Source organism: Bos mutus, chromosome 12 (genome assembly GCF_027580195.1).
Source record: "Bos mutus isolate GX-2022 chromosome 12, NWIPB_WYAK_1.1, whole genome shotgun sequence".
Classification (NCBI taxonomy): domain Eukaryota; kingdom Metazoa; phylum Chordata; class Mammalia; order Artiodactyla; family Bovidae; genus Bos; species Bos mutus.
In genome coordinates this window covers 30,075,689-30,091,328 of record NC_091628.1, presented here as the reverse complement: position 1 = coordinate 30,091,328, position 15,640 = coordinate 30,075,689, and the positions used below count along the sequence as shown (strand labels likewise).

At 40.7% G+C, this 15,640-nt stretch overlaps 1 long non-coding RNA gene across 1 annotated transcript in view; it reads right to left on the bottom strand.

The window, feature by feature from the left end:
• The window catches only part of LOC138990198 (uncharacterized), a 117,828-nt gene extending 102,234 nt beyond the window's left edge, over positions 1-15,594 (bottom strand). Inside the window, exon 1 of the long non-coding RNA XR_011466316.1 lies at positions 15,444-15,594. This is a non-coding gene — a long non-coding RNA (uncharacterized lncRNA). The remainder of the gene's footprint in view (positions 1-15,443) is intronic.
• Positions 15,595-15,640: the final 46 nt, after the last annotated feature.

The window sequence follows — 15,640 nt, the reverse complement described above, 5'->3', positions numbered from 1 at the left end:
TTTTAAAGAAATGGGGATGAAAACTACAAAAAGTGGATTGTCAATGGTAAAGAGGGAGTGAGACTTGTAGAAGAGTTGTAATGAGAACCGCAGGATGCATCACCTGCCCATAAATGCTACTGAAATAGGCAACAGAGATCCAGACCAAGGAACGTCCCCATGAGGTTCCAACCATCACCATGAGGGTATACTGAACACATACGCTTCCATTCTCTCTAGTAACCACTGACCTTTGGCAAACTCCTTCTCCACCAAATGTACAAAGGCGGCTTCAACCCAAAATAGTGCATCAGGTGCTTGTTTTTCTAATGGAAATGTTGGACTAAGTCTGATCCACCTATAATTTATTGTTCTGCGATCAGTAGAAGGCACATAAAAGATGACTGGAATAACGCAGCTAGCATAAACAAGTACTATACTTGGTATGAACCTCATTACATCGTAATACACAATTGATTATAGAGTAATGAGGTTCATATCTAGTACTTGAGTTAAAGCCATCTTTCCCCATTTTTCCTTCAGTTACTCTCCACTGAGGAGGAGGGGCTTCCTTGGTGGCTCAGATGGTAAAGAATCTTGCTTGCAATGTGGGAGACATGGATTCTATTCCTAGGTTGAGAAGATCTCCTGGAGAAGGGAATGGCTACCCACTCCAGTATTCTGGCCTGGAGAATTCCATGGATTGTATAGTCCAGGGGGTCACAAAGAGTCAGACACAACTGAGTGACTTTCACTTTCTAGGAGGAGGGATGCACATGCAAATTATCTGTGACTGGCAATTAAGTACTCTCAGAAGCACTAGTGCCTCCCATGTTATTTCCTGGGACATTCCCCATGAATACCCCCAAGGATATGCTGCTTTTCACAAAATGATTAACATCCAGTGTTAAATAGTTAAGGTACTTTTCATAATCACCAGGCATCACAGGCATTGTAGATCTGATAGCAGGGCTAAGTCTATAGAAAGCAGGGCCAAAGCAAGAGATGCAAAGTTCCAAAATGATGTCACGGGCTATTGCGTTTCCTTCTCTTTTTCTAAATTGGGCCGCTGCTGTTTCCTCACTGAAGGAGCTGGCTTCTGCAAAGTGAACAACACAGTAGCACCTAGCATAAAACAGGTGCCCCATAAACGCTCAGGCCCTCTCTTCTTTTTCAACTGGACTTCTGTGTTTTACGAAGACAGAAAAACAAGATGGAAGATTTTCCTGTTGCTTAGGAAAAACAACTAAAGCTTGTTTAGAGAATATACCTACAAATACAAAGTGAAAGAAGCCAGCTATCCGGTATGCGTGAGTGCTGAACGGCATACAGTAATGTAGGGCTGGGTGAAAAGGATTGAGAAGTGGAAGGAAAATCTTATTAAGAAAAGATTCCTATAACCCATTCCTGACTTCTCCCATAACAAAAATTTTTGGTTTTGAAATGATAAAAACAGCATGAAAAGGGCCCTGTATCAGTTTACATGGGCTGCAATAACAAAATACCACATCAGTGATTTATTTCTTCACAGCCAGAAGTCCAAAATGAAGGTATCAGCAGGCTGGTTTCTTCTGAGGCCTTTTTCCTTGGTTTACAGAGTTGCTTTCTCACTGGGTCCTCACATGGCCTTCCCTCCGTACACTGCACATCTGTGTCCTTATCTCCTCCTCTTATAAGAACACCAGTAATGTTCTTATAAGTAATGGATTAGGATCCACCCTAAAGATTTCATGTTAACCTAATCACGCCTTTAAAGAACTTATTTTCACATACAGGCACATTTTGAAGTACTGGGGGTGAAAAGTGTCAACATATGAATTTTGGCAGAGGTGGGGAGCCCAATTCAGCTCATAACAGGCCCACACATTGTCAGCACTCTTGTTTGCATTTATAGTGCAATGACTGCATCTCTATTTATTTACATGTCACATATGCAAATGAAGTAATACAGCATGATGATCGGAATTTATTAAAAAGCATCTCTTTTCTGCAGAAACCCAAATCTATAAACTGTACACAAAGTGTGGTGATTCACTTGATAACCTGCCAGGGCTGGCTGGCCCAAGGTGGTGGGTGGACCACAAGGAGCACCAAAGGTCTCTTTCCTAATCAAAGCTTCCTCACTGGCTTGCCACAAATCCTAAAATCCTTCTATTCCTTCACTGGCACTTTGTTTCCTCTGAAAATGTAAATAATCTCTGGAAGAGTAATATATATGATCAGTAATAACTGATCATTGGAAACTAACATCTTAGGGTAGAAAAACTAAGATTGCAGTCTTAAAATATTATGAATTCTGTCAAATGGAATTTTATTACTGCTCAGCTACTGGAATGTTAACAACAGTCTTCTTTAATGATAATTCTAGTCTAGGCCATTCATGTTTAAAAAAAAAAAATAAGACGGTGAGACAAATATGTATAAAAACATTCCCTCACCTAATAAAGAAACCTGAGAAGAGTAAGGGGAAGGTGATGAAATTAACATTTTTGAGTACCTGCTCTGTATCATGTATTGTTATAAATTTTAGAAAGCAAATTATTCACTCTTAAAAATAATTCTATATAGTAGTATTAACTGCATTTACAGATGAGGAAATGGGCTCAGATAAAGTAACATCAGAGTTTGCTGATAGGTAAGGAGAGATTAAAACCCATGTCTGGTTCTGTGGCTTGTTTGGTGGGTACATGTGCTGAGCTCTAGTTTCCTCCTTTTAAAAATAAAGGTGACAACAGCAGATAACCCTACTTTTCATAGCACTGTTGTGAGGTTTATGTGAGTTGATGTGCGCATAAAACAGTGTGGTGGAAGGCAGCAGAACTGATGTGCAGCTTCTGAGACTAGACCTTGTCGCCTTCTGCTCCGTCCCCCTAGAACACTTCCGCTGCCTTGTTAAAAAGTCCAAGGGAGACTACAAATGAGGAGAGATAGCCTGGAGTCAGACAAAGGCCCAGCTGACACACAGCACCTTGGCCTCAGATCCTTCACCCCAGGCCAGCTGCCAACTCACAGCGCCTGCTCAAGTGGACCCAAGAGAATTTCAGTCACCTACAGAATCAGCACAAACACTAAAGCATTCTGGAAATCCACAGAGTACAGCAGACGCTACAGACACTTAAGCATCCTACCATGCACAGGAAGGCCCACTCCTCCCCAAAAGAATTCCGGTCCCAAATGTCAATAGCACTGAGGTTGAGAAACTCAGTTACCTGTAATGCAATGGTGGCTAGGATTAAGATGGTAGTGGGGAGAGGTGGACAAGTGCTGAGATTCTAGATGTATTTTTAAATATTTTTAAAGTAGAGCTGACCATATTTGCTGAGGGATTAAATGGACAATATGAAGGAAAAAGAGGCATCAATGATGACACCAAAGTTTCTCACCTGAGCTATTAGAAGGATGAAGTGTCTTGTACTAAGATGAGGAGGGTGGTGGGAGCAGCAAGTAGGGGAACAAGAGTTTTGTTTTCATTTGTGAGTGAGAAGTAACAGATGGAAATTCAAGCATCAAGTTTTGGACATACTAAATTGAAATACCTATCCACTCAGCCATCAAGTGAATAAACTTATCAACCAGGCAAATGGATATGAGTCTGAAGTTCAGGGGCAAGGCTGGGGTTGCAGAAATAAACCTGGAACTCTTAGCATCTATACAGTATTTACAGCTATGGGACAGGCTAATGTTATTTAGAGAGCAAATGTAAAGTGAGACAAGATCTGAGCTCTGAGGCATTCCAAAGTAAAGAGGAGGAACCAGTGAAAGATACTAGTAAGATAAAGAAGACAACTTGAGGTAGGAGGAGGAGAGAAAAGAATGATCAACAGTGTCAAATGCCGCTCAGATGTCAAAAGGAAAATGAGGGTTAAGAAACGATCAAATCCAGTCGCAAGGAAGCCAACACTGGTGTGGAAATGAACAGTTTTGGTGGGGCTGTAGGAATGAAAATCTGAGTGGCCTGGACTCGATACTAGCTATAAACAATGATCTGCTCTTTTGAAGCCTTTGTAAAGCTGAGTCAAGAAACAATAGTATCTGGAGGGGATTTTCTTTTCTACCAACTTATATACGCACATGCATAGAAAAGTTTATAGTGTGACAATTCCCTTGTATCTACCAGAGATTCAAATTTTAACACTTTCACATTAGTTTTTCCTATATACATATATATACACACACAAACACACAAATACATACGTCTGAACATTGAAGATAACTTCAAGTCTAAATATCCTTCAGACACACCTCCTTACAAAAGCCTTTTCTCCTGCAAGAGTAATAACTATAAATTCAGTTCAGTCGCTCAGTCATGTCTGACTCTTTGTGACCCTATGAACCACAGCACGCCAAGCCTCCCTGTCCATCATCAACTCCCGGAGTCCACCCAAACCCATCTCCATTGAGTCGGTGATGTCATCCAACCATCTCATACTCTGTCATCCCCTTCTCCTCCTACCCTCAATCTTTCCCAGCATCAGAGTCTTTTCCAATGAGTCAGCTCTTTGCATCAGGTGGCCAAAATATTGGAGTTTCAGCTTCAATATCAGTACACCCAGGACTGATCTCCTTTAGGATGGACTGGTTGGATCTCCTTGCAGTTCAAGGGACTCTCGAGAGTCTTCTCCAACACCACAGTTCAAAAGCATTAATTCTTCGGTGCTTAGCTTTCTTTATAGTTCAACTCTCACATCCATACATAACCACTGGAAAAACCATAGCCTTGACTAGACGGACCTTCATTGGCAAAGTAATGTCTCTGCTTTTTAATATGCTGTCTAGGTTGGTCATAACTTTCCTTCCAAGGAGTACGCATCTTTTAATTTCATGGCTGCAATCACCATCTGCAGTGATTTTGGAGCCCAGAAAAATAAAGTCAGTCACTGTTTCTCCATCTATTTGCCATGAAGTGATAGGACTGGATGCCATGAATGTTGAGCTTTAAGCCAACTTTTTCACTCTCCTCTTTCACTTTCATCAAGAGGCTCTTTTAATAGCCATAAACACACTCAGAAAAATATATTCCCAAATATATTCTATAGCTAGGCATACTTGAATTTTCCACTGTGTTTTAAAGCAGGTTCCTGGCCCCAGCCCCCGGCCCAAACCAAGATTTAATCCAAGTCCATGCACTGCAATTGTTATCACGTTTCTTTGGTCTCTCTCAAAGACTTTGAAAAGATCTGTTTTACAGAATGGATTGGATGATTCCGTTATGACATTTAACTTGTTCTGTCCTGGAAGGGAAGGTTTTGAGGGTAGTTAAGTGTATTTATTGTTTTTGGCACAATATCCTAAAATTAACATTTCCCAACTTTCTGATCTCTTTCTCTGCAAAGTCTTTTAGTTTCAGAAAATTCTCAATTTATTCCAAGATTTTTTTCATACTCAACTGAGCAAATTTCAGGGCTTATATACTCCATATTCAGAAAAAATATACTATCATCTCCATTTACTGTAAGAATTCATGGGAGATCTCATCTTAAAGCTAATCAGTACCCAAACCAAATATCATTTTATTGATTAATCATGACAAATTACATTTGGAAAGTAAAATGAAGTCTCTGAAATTTCTTTGCTGATTAGCAAAATAGTGCCTCCTTATACTTGAGGGTGAAAGCTGCTGTCAAATAATGCCTACATGACTGGAAATTATAATAGCCAGATGAGTTTACTGGGTTGGTGCTGGTATGTTCTGTACATTCCTCTGTCAATATAGTAAACAGGTTAAACACAGATGAAAAATTTGACTATATTAATATTTGGCTTCTTTAACTGGTCATTTATGTACAAATTCTTTAAACAACTTAATTAACGTTCTTTAAGCAACTTAAAATGCAAATTGACACAACGTTTACAGCTAGAATTTCAAGGAACATTTATTGTTGCTGTTGTTCAGTCACCCAGTTTTGTCCGACTCTGTGACCCCATGGACTGCAGCATGTCAGGCCTCCCTGTTCCTTACCATCTTCTGGAGTTTGTCCAAGTTCATGTTCATTGCATCAGTGATGCTGTCCAGCCAACTCATCCTCTGACCCCCTCTTCTTCTACCCTCTATCTTTCCCAGCATCAGGGACTTTTCCAATGAGTCATCTGTTCACATCAGATGACCAAAATACTGGAGGTTTCAGCTTAAGCATCAGTCCTGGCAGTGAATATTCAGGGTTGATCTCTCTTAAGATTGGCTGGTTTGATCTCCTTGCTGTCCAGGGAACTTTCAGGAGTCTTCTCCAGCACCACAGTTTGAAGGCATCAATTCTTTGGTGTTCTGTCAATTCATCTTAAAACATTTTCTGCCACAATCTTCAAATTATCATCTTTTTCATAGTGTTGGAAAGCATTAAAAATAGAATTTTTTATACAAATGAATTTTATATTCTTTAATTCAATGAACATAAATTCCCTCTACCTTGCATTGCAATTCTGTTAGCTTACAAAACTGAAACTATTTAGCATGTTATATGAGATTTAAATTATGATGAAATGAGTAAAGCAAAACAGTTAACGATTTTTAACCATTTTATTTCATTTACTTGGACTTTAGTGCTTTGACACTGGAATATTAATCAAATCATTGACACTTAAGAGTGGTTTTCAATTCCTTTGGGTCTACAGACTATTTCAGTGAGGCAAATGACCTTCACTAGTCATCTAGTCCACCTCACCCAGATTACCACTGCAAAAAACCTTCACTTGAATAAATCAGAAATTGGGAATCAGACTTTAAGAAGCACTTTCCCTAAGACCAGAACCATATAAAGATAAAAATTGTAGCTATTATTACCTTATAGTAAGTCAGCCTGGAGCTCACTGGAACTTTCACAGACTAGCAGGAAGACCATGATCATACTAAGTAAACTTTAGATACAGAGCTGACAGGAGGGCAAGAACAACCAGTAGAAAATCATCCTCTCAGTTCTCCAGCTAGGATATTATACCGTAATATATACAAAAATACAACTCTTCCACACAACTCCCTTAGTACTTTAATAATTTTAATGGGATTTTAAACATTACTGAATTACTTGCTCTCATATGAAGCAATGTAAGGCAACAAAATCAAACATGTTACATATTTGCAGTAGCCGGTATGAGGTGGGCTCCAGTGGGCCCGGTCTCCTGCTGTTTACACCGTGTTCATCCCTCCCATTACATCAAGGTGGGTCTGTGCAACAGAGTGATGGGATGTCACTCCTAAGGCTGTATTATCAAAGATATTGTGGTTTCTGCCTTTTTCTCAGACACCTGCTCTGGAGGAAAGCCAGCTGCCATGTTGGGAGGACACTCAAGCAACCACATGAGACCCTGAATTAGAACCACCCAGCTAAATCACTCCCAATTTCCTGATCATCAAAAACTGCATGAAATAATAAATGCTGTCTTATAGGCAGTTTTGGGAAAATTTCTTACAGAGCCAGGGATAATATTTAATAACATGTATTAATTTAACTGGTTGAAGTTATAAGTCTCTTTAACTTCTCATTTAGGTATTAAAAATCACATGTTGATGCAATGTAAGGTAGTTAAAAACAAAAAACAAAACTCACTAACAAATACCTACTGAGTACCATTGAGGGCAAAAAAGCTCTCTCATATTCCACATGAAACTTCATTAGGGTAATATTCATGCTGACCTCTAACTTCTCACTAATTCCTCCCTAGGTAGGAGGGAGTAACTGGTCTGATAACAAGTTTGAGAGAAGGAATTCTGAGGCTCACCTAAAAGTGAAGTGAAAGTGGAAGTCACTCAGTCGAGTCCGACTCTTTACGACCCCATGAACTGTATATAGTCCACAGAATTCTCTAGGCCAGATTACTGGAGTGGGTAGCCTTTCCCTTCTCCAGGGATCTTTCCAACCCAGGGATCGAACCCAGGTCTCCCACATTGCAGGCAGATTCTGTACCAGCTGAGACACAAGGGAAGCCCAAGAATACTGGAGTGGGTAACCTATCCCTTCTCCAGCAGATCTTCCCGACTCAGGAATCGAACCGGAGTCTCCTGCATTGCAGGCGGATTCTTTACCAGCTGAGCTATTAGGGAAGCCTACTTGTCTAATACTTGTCTAATCTCACCTACTTGTCTCCTTTCCACTTGGGACTTGTCTCACTGAACAGAGCTGTTTGTTCTCGTCTGCCCTCTGTCACACAGTAAATATAGTGGGACAAGCTCTACTCCTGTAGACAGAGAAACATGAGGTTTAAATCTGTGTAATTCTGGAGTGCCACATTAGGGAGTTCATTGTTTCTGCAAACCTCAGACACATTTTCCAAACAACTTTTTCAGTAATTAACTTATATCAGAATCTTCATCTATCTGACTTCTGTGTCCTATTTCTAAACTGGATCCAAACTTCAGTAAGGGAAAAAAAGGGGAGGGGGCAACTTATCAACTTCTAAACTAAATACAAACTATTAGGGGTATTTTGTGCCTTGTGCAGTGTATAGTCTATTTGGCATATAAACTAGAACACCCGAAAGATTACATAATAAAGAATTACCTAACAAATATAAACTTTAAGAAGCACGTAATTATTACCAAACATGTGAGAAATTATGATCATCTGTGAGAATCAGAACATCTGAAAGAGAAAGGTAAAAACAAAGACCTACCCCATGCCAAACCTATAAACTCAGGAATGGGACCTAAATAACTGCACTTTTAATAAGTTCTCAAAACAATGCTGATCCATACGAATCTAGTCAAAGTGAAAGTCAGCTGCTCAGTCGTGTCCGACTCTTTGCGACCCCATGGACTAGCAACCCTCCATGCTCCTTTGTCTGTGGGATTCTCCACGCAAGAATACTGGAGTGGGTTGCCATTCCCTTCTCCAGGGGATCTCCTCGACCCAAGGACTGAAACTGGGTCTCCTGCATTGCAGGTAGATTCTTTACCGTCTGAGCCACCAGGGAAGCCCCAACCCAAGATATACATGGCAGGTGCAATGACTTTGGAAAAAAGGAGCCTGCTATGAGCTAGCAAAGGAAAGATGATAGCAAACAAAACTTGAAGCAAACTTTGAAAGATATACAGGGATGGAAGAGGTGGATGAGGTGGAAGAGGATGAGGGGAAAACATCTGCTGAGGGCTTCTTAACTGTAGACACTCTCCTATATATTACCTCGTTTGAGACGATTTCATTTCATATATGGAAAAACTGAGGCCCAGACAGATTAAATAATTTGCCTGAACTCATGAAACTAGTTAAATGACAGAATGAGATTAGCAGAAAATTTCATTTTAGAGATGAAATTGAGCCTTAAGGGGGTAAAATATGTCAGAAGTAACAAAATTGTAAAGGGGCAGAACTGTGATTAAGAAGTGAAGTGGCCAAGATGAAATCAAGTCTGTCAATCTAAAAGCTCTGCTGTTGCTGCTTTTAGTAGGTTGGGAAGGAGGTCTGTCTTGCTTAGGAAAACACACAAAAGAAGGAAAGCAAAAGCAGACTTAAAAAAAAAAATTAGACCACTGCAAAACAGATTATATTTTAACTTGTGATACAGCCAGAGAATCATATATTAAAGGCCACCAGTGGCTTAAAAAGCACTCAAAAAATAACTGTTTAATCATTATGGTTTTGTCTCAATTGTTTAGTTTACTAAATAATTACTAACTGCCATTAGCAGTCAGTCAAGAACCAACTGTTAAGACTGATGACTTATCAACTAGCTGGAAAGCACCAAACTAGTCAAAACAGTCAAACTAATTGTATAGCTAGCCTTGATCTTAGAAGTATAATGTTAAGGCCAGAATAATTTTATTAAAAATTGCTTTGTTGTTGTTTTTCAGTCACTATGTCCAACTCTTTGCGACCCCCATGGACTGCAGCATGCCAGGCTTCCCTGTCATTCACCATCTCCTGGAGTTTACTCAAACTCATGTCCATTTAGTCAGTGATGCCATCCAATCATCTCATCCTCTGTCACCCCCCTCTCTTCTTGCCTTCAATCTTTCCCAGCATCAGAGTCTTTCCCAAGGAGTCGGCTCTTCGCATCAGGTGGCCAAAGTATAAGAGCTTTGGCATCCATCCTTTCAATGAATAGTCAGGGTTGATTTACTTTAGGACTGACTGGTTTGATCTCCTTGCAGTTCAAAGTCTGCTTTATGACAATGTTTTATAAGACTGCTTTGTGGTCCATGTTATAATTTTAAGGACTTTTAAAGTGAAAGATAGTGAAGATAAGTCCTTAAAATATTTGTCTCTATAAGGACGTCAGCTCCTCTTTTCTATCTCAAGACCAAAATAAAAATTAAACTCTGTAAGGCCCTTCCTGTAATTAATCATTTTTTCCTTCATTGCTGCTATACATCATTGCTTGTACAAATTTAGCACTTATTTCATTTTGCCTTGCATTAAAGCTGTTTGCTTAAAAACGTTAGTGCTTCTCTTTAGGGAGGACTATGCATCACCCACCTTTGTATTCACCTAGCGTTTAGCACAGTGCCTTGCACATTCAATAAAAGCTCAAGAAGATGAGTACATAAGTTATATATATCAACACATTTCCTGTATCAACCTTGAACTAACAAATGTAAGAACACGGGGAAATACACTATTGAAAACATTTCCATTTTTAAGCAGGTTTGGTCAGCCATGTAATTTGGGAACCACCAAAATAATTTATTTATCAACAAATATGCAGTATGTACCATGCAATGTATATACAACAATGGGGAAAAAAAAACAACAAACAGATGTAGTTTTTGCCCTCACAAAGCTTACACCTAGTAGGAAGACAGACAATAGCATATAAGTACATGTTACGAAGAAAACAAACAGTAGGTGAAATGAGGAATTAGAGTAAGGATGGAGAGTAAGAGCAGCTTACATAGGTGCACAGCCTGACAAGCGAAATTTAAGCTGAAATTGAAGGGTGAGAGTCAGTTATGCAAAGAGGAGAATACTCAGCAGTGTCACACACTAGCAAGGTAATGCTCAGAATTCTCCAAGCCAGGCTTCAACAGTACGTGAACTGTGAACTTCCAGATGTTCAAGCTGGATTTAGAAAAGGCAGAAGAACCAGAGATCAGATTGCCAACATCCGCTGGATCATCGAAAAAGCTAGAGAGTTCCAGAAAAACATCTACTTCTGCTTTTGACTACGCCAAAGCCTTTGATTGTGTGGATCACAACCAACTGTGGAAAATTCTTAAAGAGATGGGAATATCAGACCACCTTACCTGCCCCTTGAGAAATCTGTATGCAGGTCAAGAAGCAACAATTAGAATTGGACATGGAATAACAGCTTGGTTCCAAATCGGGAAAGGAGTATGTCAAGGCTCTATATTGTCACCCTGCTTATTTAACTTATATGCAGAGTACATCATGAGAAATGCCGGGCTGGACAAAGCACAAGCTGAAATCAAGATTGCCAGGACAAATGTCAATAAACTCAGATACACAGATGACAGCACCCTTATGGCAGAAAGAGAAGAACTAAAGAGTCTCTTGATGAAAGTGAAAGAGGACAGTGAAAAAGTTGGCTTAAAATACAACGTTCAGAAAACTAAGATCATGGCATCCGGTCCCAAGACTTCATGGCAAATAGATGGGGAAACAATGGAAACAGTGAGCGACTTTATTTTTGGGGGCTCCAAAATCACTGTAGATGGTGACTGCAGCCATGAAATTAAAAGATGCTTGCTCCTTGGAAGAAAAGCTATGACCAAACTAGACAGCATATTAAAAAGCAGACACATTACTTTGCCAACAAAGGTCCATCTAGTTAAAGCTATGGTTTTTCCAGTAGTCACGTATGGATGTGAGAATTGGACTATAAAGAAAGCTAAGCGCCAAACAATTGATGCTTCTGAACTGTGGTGTTGGAGGACTCGTAAGAGTCCCTTGGACTGCAAGGAGATCCAACCAGTCCATCCTAAAGAAAATCAGTCCTGAATATTCATTGCAAAGACAATGCTGAAGCTGACACTCCAATACTTTAGCCACCTGATGTGAAGCACTGACTTCCTAGAAAAGATCCTAATGCCAGGAAAGATTGAAGGTGGGAGAAGGGGACGATAAGAGAATGAGATGGTTGGATGGCATCACTGACTCAATGGACATGAGTTTGAGTAAGCTCCTGCAACTGATGATGGACAGGGAAGCTGGGCGTGCTGCAGTCCATGGGGTCACAGAGTGAGACACGACTGAGCGACTGAACTGAACTGAATTGAAGGGCCTAAAAGTATGTGTGGGTCATGTGCTACAATGCCAGCTTCAGGGGAGAAGTTACTACAGAACATTTCCCAACCTTCTATTTTTCAATTTTTTTGCTGTTGTTTCTGCCAACACTTATCTGATAAGAATTCTCCTGCCTAAATTAAATTTAGGCAGATTCTCTTGCCTAAATTAAATGACAGCATTAACTCTGGGGAATGCAAGATTCCTTCCAAATAATACTAATTTCCTTTCAGTCCTTATGACTATTAAATTCATCTCAAAGTGACACCTCTTTCCCAATTAGGAAAGAGTGTTTCCTCTATATCAGCTTTCATTTTTTGATTTGAAGCCCTGATTGCTAATCAACGTGTTGTATGATTACTTCAACAATTACTTATAGAACGTTATTCTGTCATCAGAAAAAATGCACTGCTGGCTTTCGGAACTGTATGTTGCTCTGGAATATAAGGTCACACAGCAGAAGAATTAAGATTAGAAATCCAAAATTTCAGCATCTGCTCTAGGGCTCTTCCTTATCTTCTGTCTTCTCATTTTGTGAGTGAAAATCAGAGCCAAATTAAGTTTAGGTTACATAATGGGCTGTCACCTTCTGTCTAAATTACAGTCTAAAAGTACAAAATAAGATCAAACTCTCATACTACTTTCTTGCGTGGTCACTATATGGCTGTATTCACAAATAGGTTGTGTACATCTCTATCACTGCACATATTACAGTATGCTAACTGTCCTCCTAACTGAACTGAATTCACTGAGTGCAAGAACTAAAATTTCTTATATTTTTAAGTATGCAAATACTGGCCCAAGTGTACTGCCAAAAATATTAATATACATTCACATTGCTTAACCAAAACCCAGGGACTGGATGTTTTAGAAACAAGAATTTCTGTGAACTAAAAAATGTCACAAGGCACACAAACCATTTCAAAACACCTTACATACCAGTGGCCAAGAGCAGCACCTCATAATCAAGCATATTAATATTTCTTCAGCAAAACATAATGGATAAATGAAGACTATATATACCTTTTTATTAGTTCAGGTTGCATTTTGCTCCCAAATGAATACTATCTCCAAGCTTAAAATGCTTTTGCTTTTCAAATCCTTTTGAATGTTGGTATTAGAGATACTATGGGCTGTATTCACAACAGTGCTGCTACAAGACGCGATTAATCACTTCGACTCTCATCTTCTGGATGAGACCAGAACAAGCAGTTATACCAGGCGGCTTTTATATCCCAAGTTTGGAGAGACTTGTTTTATCATTAAGGAATCCAACCTAGCAGAGAGGATCAAAAGCTGACAATGCGGGGGGGAGGGGGGGGCAGGAATCCTAATTGTACAATACTGTATTCCTATCAGAGCTGCTCATTAATTATTAATTTAATAAGGTAGCTCCATTTGATTAGATCATGTTATTTTTTAATGAAAATGGGTAAATAAAACTCCTGTCCCATACGGCTAACAAGAGTATGGCGGCAGTCAGTTGTGAATTCTATGGGAAGATAACTGCACTTTTTGGGGACCAATGTTCATAGAAAGAGGGATTCCAAATATAATGGTGAGAAATAAGCAGAAATGTACACATTTTTCTCTAATTATAACTACTCTAATATAAACCAAGGGAAATTTTCTAGTCAACCTCTCCTGATTGACTTTTATATTATTAGCAATCTTATATAAAGTCTTACATGTTTTTCTCTACTTTTCACAAATGGAAAAAGCTCTGCAATCAACACCGAGCACACTAAAATCCATTCTTTTCTTTCCGTAACTCAAGCCCCACCTCCACTTTGCTTCTGTTACTATAAATTTTTTTCCTCGGCAAAATACCCAATTTGCACTGAAAGACTACAAATCAACTCTGCAGGCAACAATGTTTGATATGAATCAGTCTGGGGATGTTGATTTTCAATCTTAAAATTGTATGGACATTTTAACTGAATCAATTACTTTGTTCAATATATGACATTAACATTCAGCAAGTGTTTATTACAGAAAAGTGTATTCCATTCTAAAAATGGAAATACCAAGTGTGAAAATGAAGTAAATCTCCTTGAGTTTTGGCTACTACTTCAGAACGAAATACTACCTTCTCATATTTTCCTAATTCGTTAAAATAAGAAAAAGAAAACCTAATAGCTAGATCTTAACAAGTATACCCGCACGTTACTTACCTAGTACAACAACAAAAAAGGTGAACAAAAACTAACCAGACTATTTTTCAGTCTGGAAAAAACAAATTCCCTGTTCCATTTCTTAGCTATTTACATTCAGTAGTAACGAAAACTAAAATCCTTCTCACTGGATTTCTTGGTACAGGGGACTGATTTCCTCTATACTATCTTATCAAAACGATCATCATTAAATATTTAAATTACTTAGCTTGAGAGCACTTAAAAAAAAGCCCCACAGTCCAAAATGCCAGCGGTGACTATTCTGTAAGGAAATGGGTCAGAAACATGTTATTCTAGGACGCAGGATCAACCGAGCCAAGGACTTCTGGAAGATGCTGCCCCAAGATTCAGGATGCAAGACTCAAGAAACAGCACGCGCGGTCATGATGTTCGTGAAGCCACAGGACGTTCCTACGAAAGCAGAGCCTGAAAACTCATCGACTCACAGAGAACTCCCCTTCTCTGAAGTTACAAGGCAGGGCAGCTGACAGGAGCGCGCTAGGAACATCTCGGCCCCTGACTAGCCAAGAATGGGGTCCCCGTGATGCGGCTACTCCCCTTACCGTGAGAAGATCTGGGAGGGAGGAAAGGAGGAGAAACACCCAGAATCCTGGTAAAAAAAAAAAAAAAAAGCCCTAGCCTCGCAGACTGGGGTTTAGGGAGACAGGGAGGGGCAGCTCCGTGTGTGGTGACCCTTTGTGAACAGGCTCTGTGGCAGCTCGGCTCTCACCGAGGCTTTCATGAGAGCGGACTATGGTGCCCCCGCGCCGCCTGCCCCGACGCGGAAACCTCGGCGCTGCGGCCGGGCGCCGGCCAAGAGCCCCTCCATCGCACCCTCCGCCAGCTGTGGGGGCCTTCGCTCCTCGCCCGCCCGCCGGCCCACCCAAGTCACTCAGGGCGCGTCGGCTTTCGACCCGGGCTCGCCCGGCCAAGGCGCAACGAGACACGCGCCGGAATCTTTCCTTAGCGTAATCCCTCCGCTGCCGGCCGCGCACTAGTTTTAATCACGCCCCACTCTCCCCCGCCTTCCCCCGCCTGGCCGTCGGCGTCACCTCCGCCACCCGAGCGCTTTCCAGCAGCTTCCAGAAACGTCGCCTCCCCAAACCCAGCCACTCACATATGGCGGGCTCTTGCAGCCACCGGCCCCGCCCCTAGTCGTCGCCGCAGCTACAACTGCGGCTGCGGCGGCCGAGCGGAAAGCCACGCCTCTCTGCGGAGGCCCACCGGAAGTGCTCCCGTCTTCGCCTTCCCTGCCCGGCTGACGCCCTTTCAGGGCCCCCACGCAGAGCCGGAAGGGGAAGTGTTTCTCCGGGG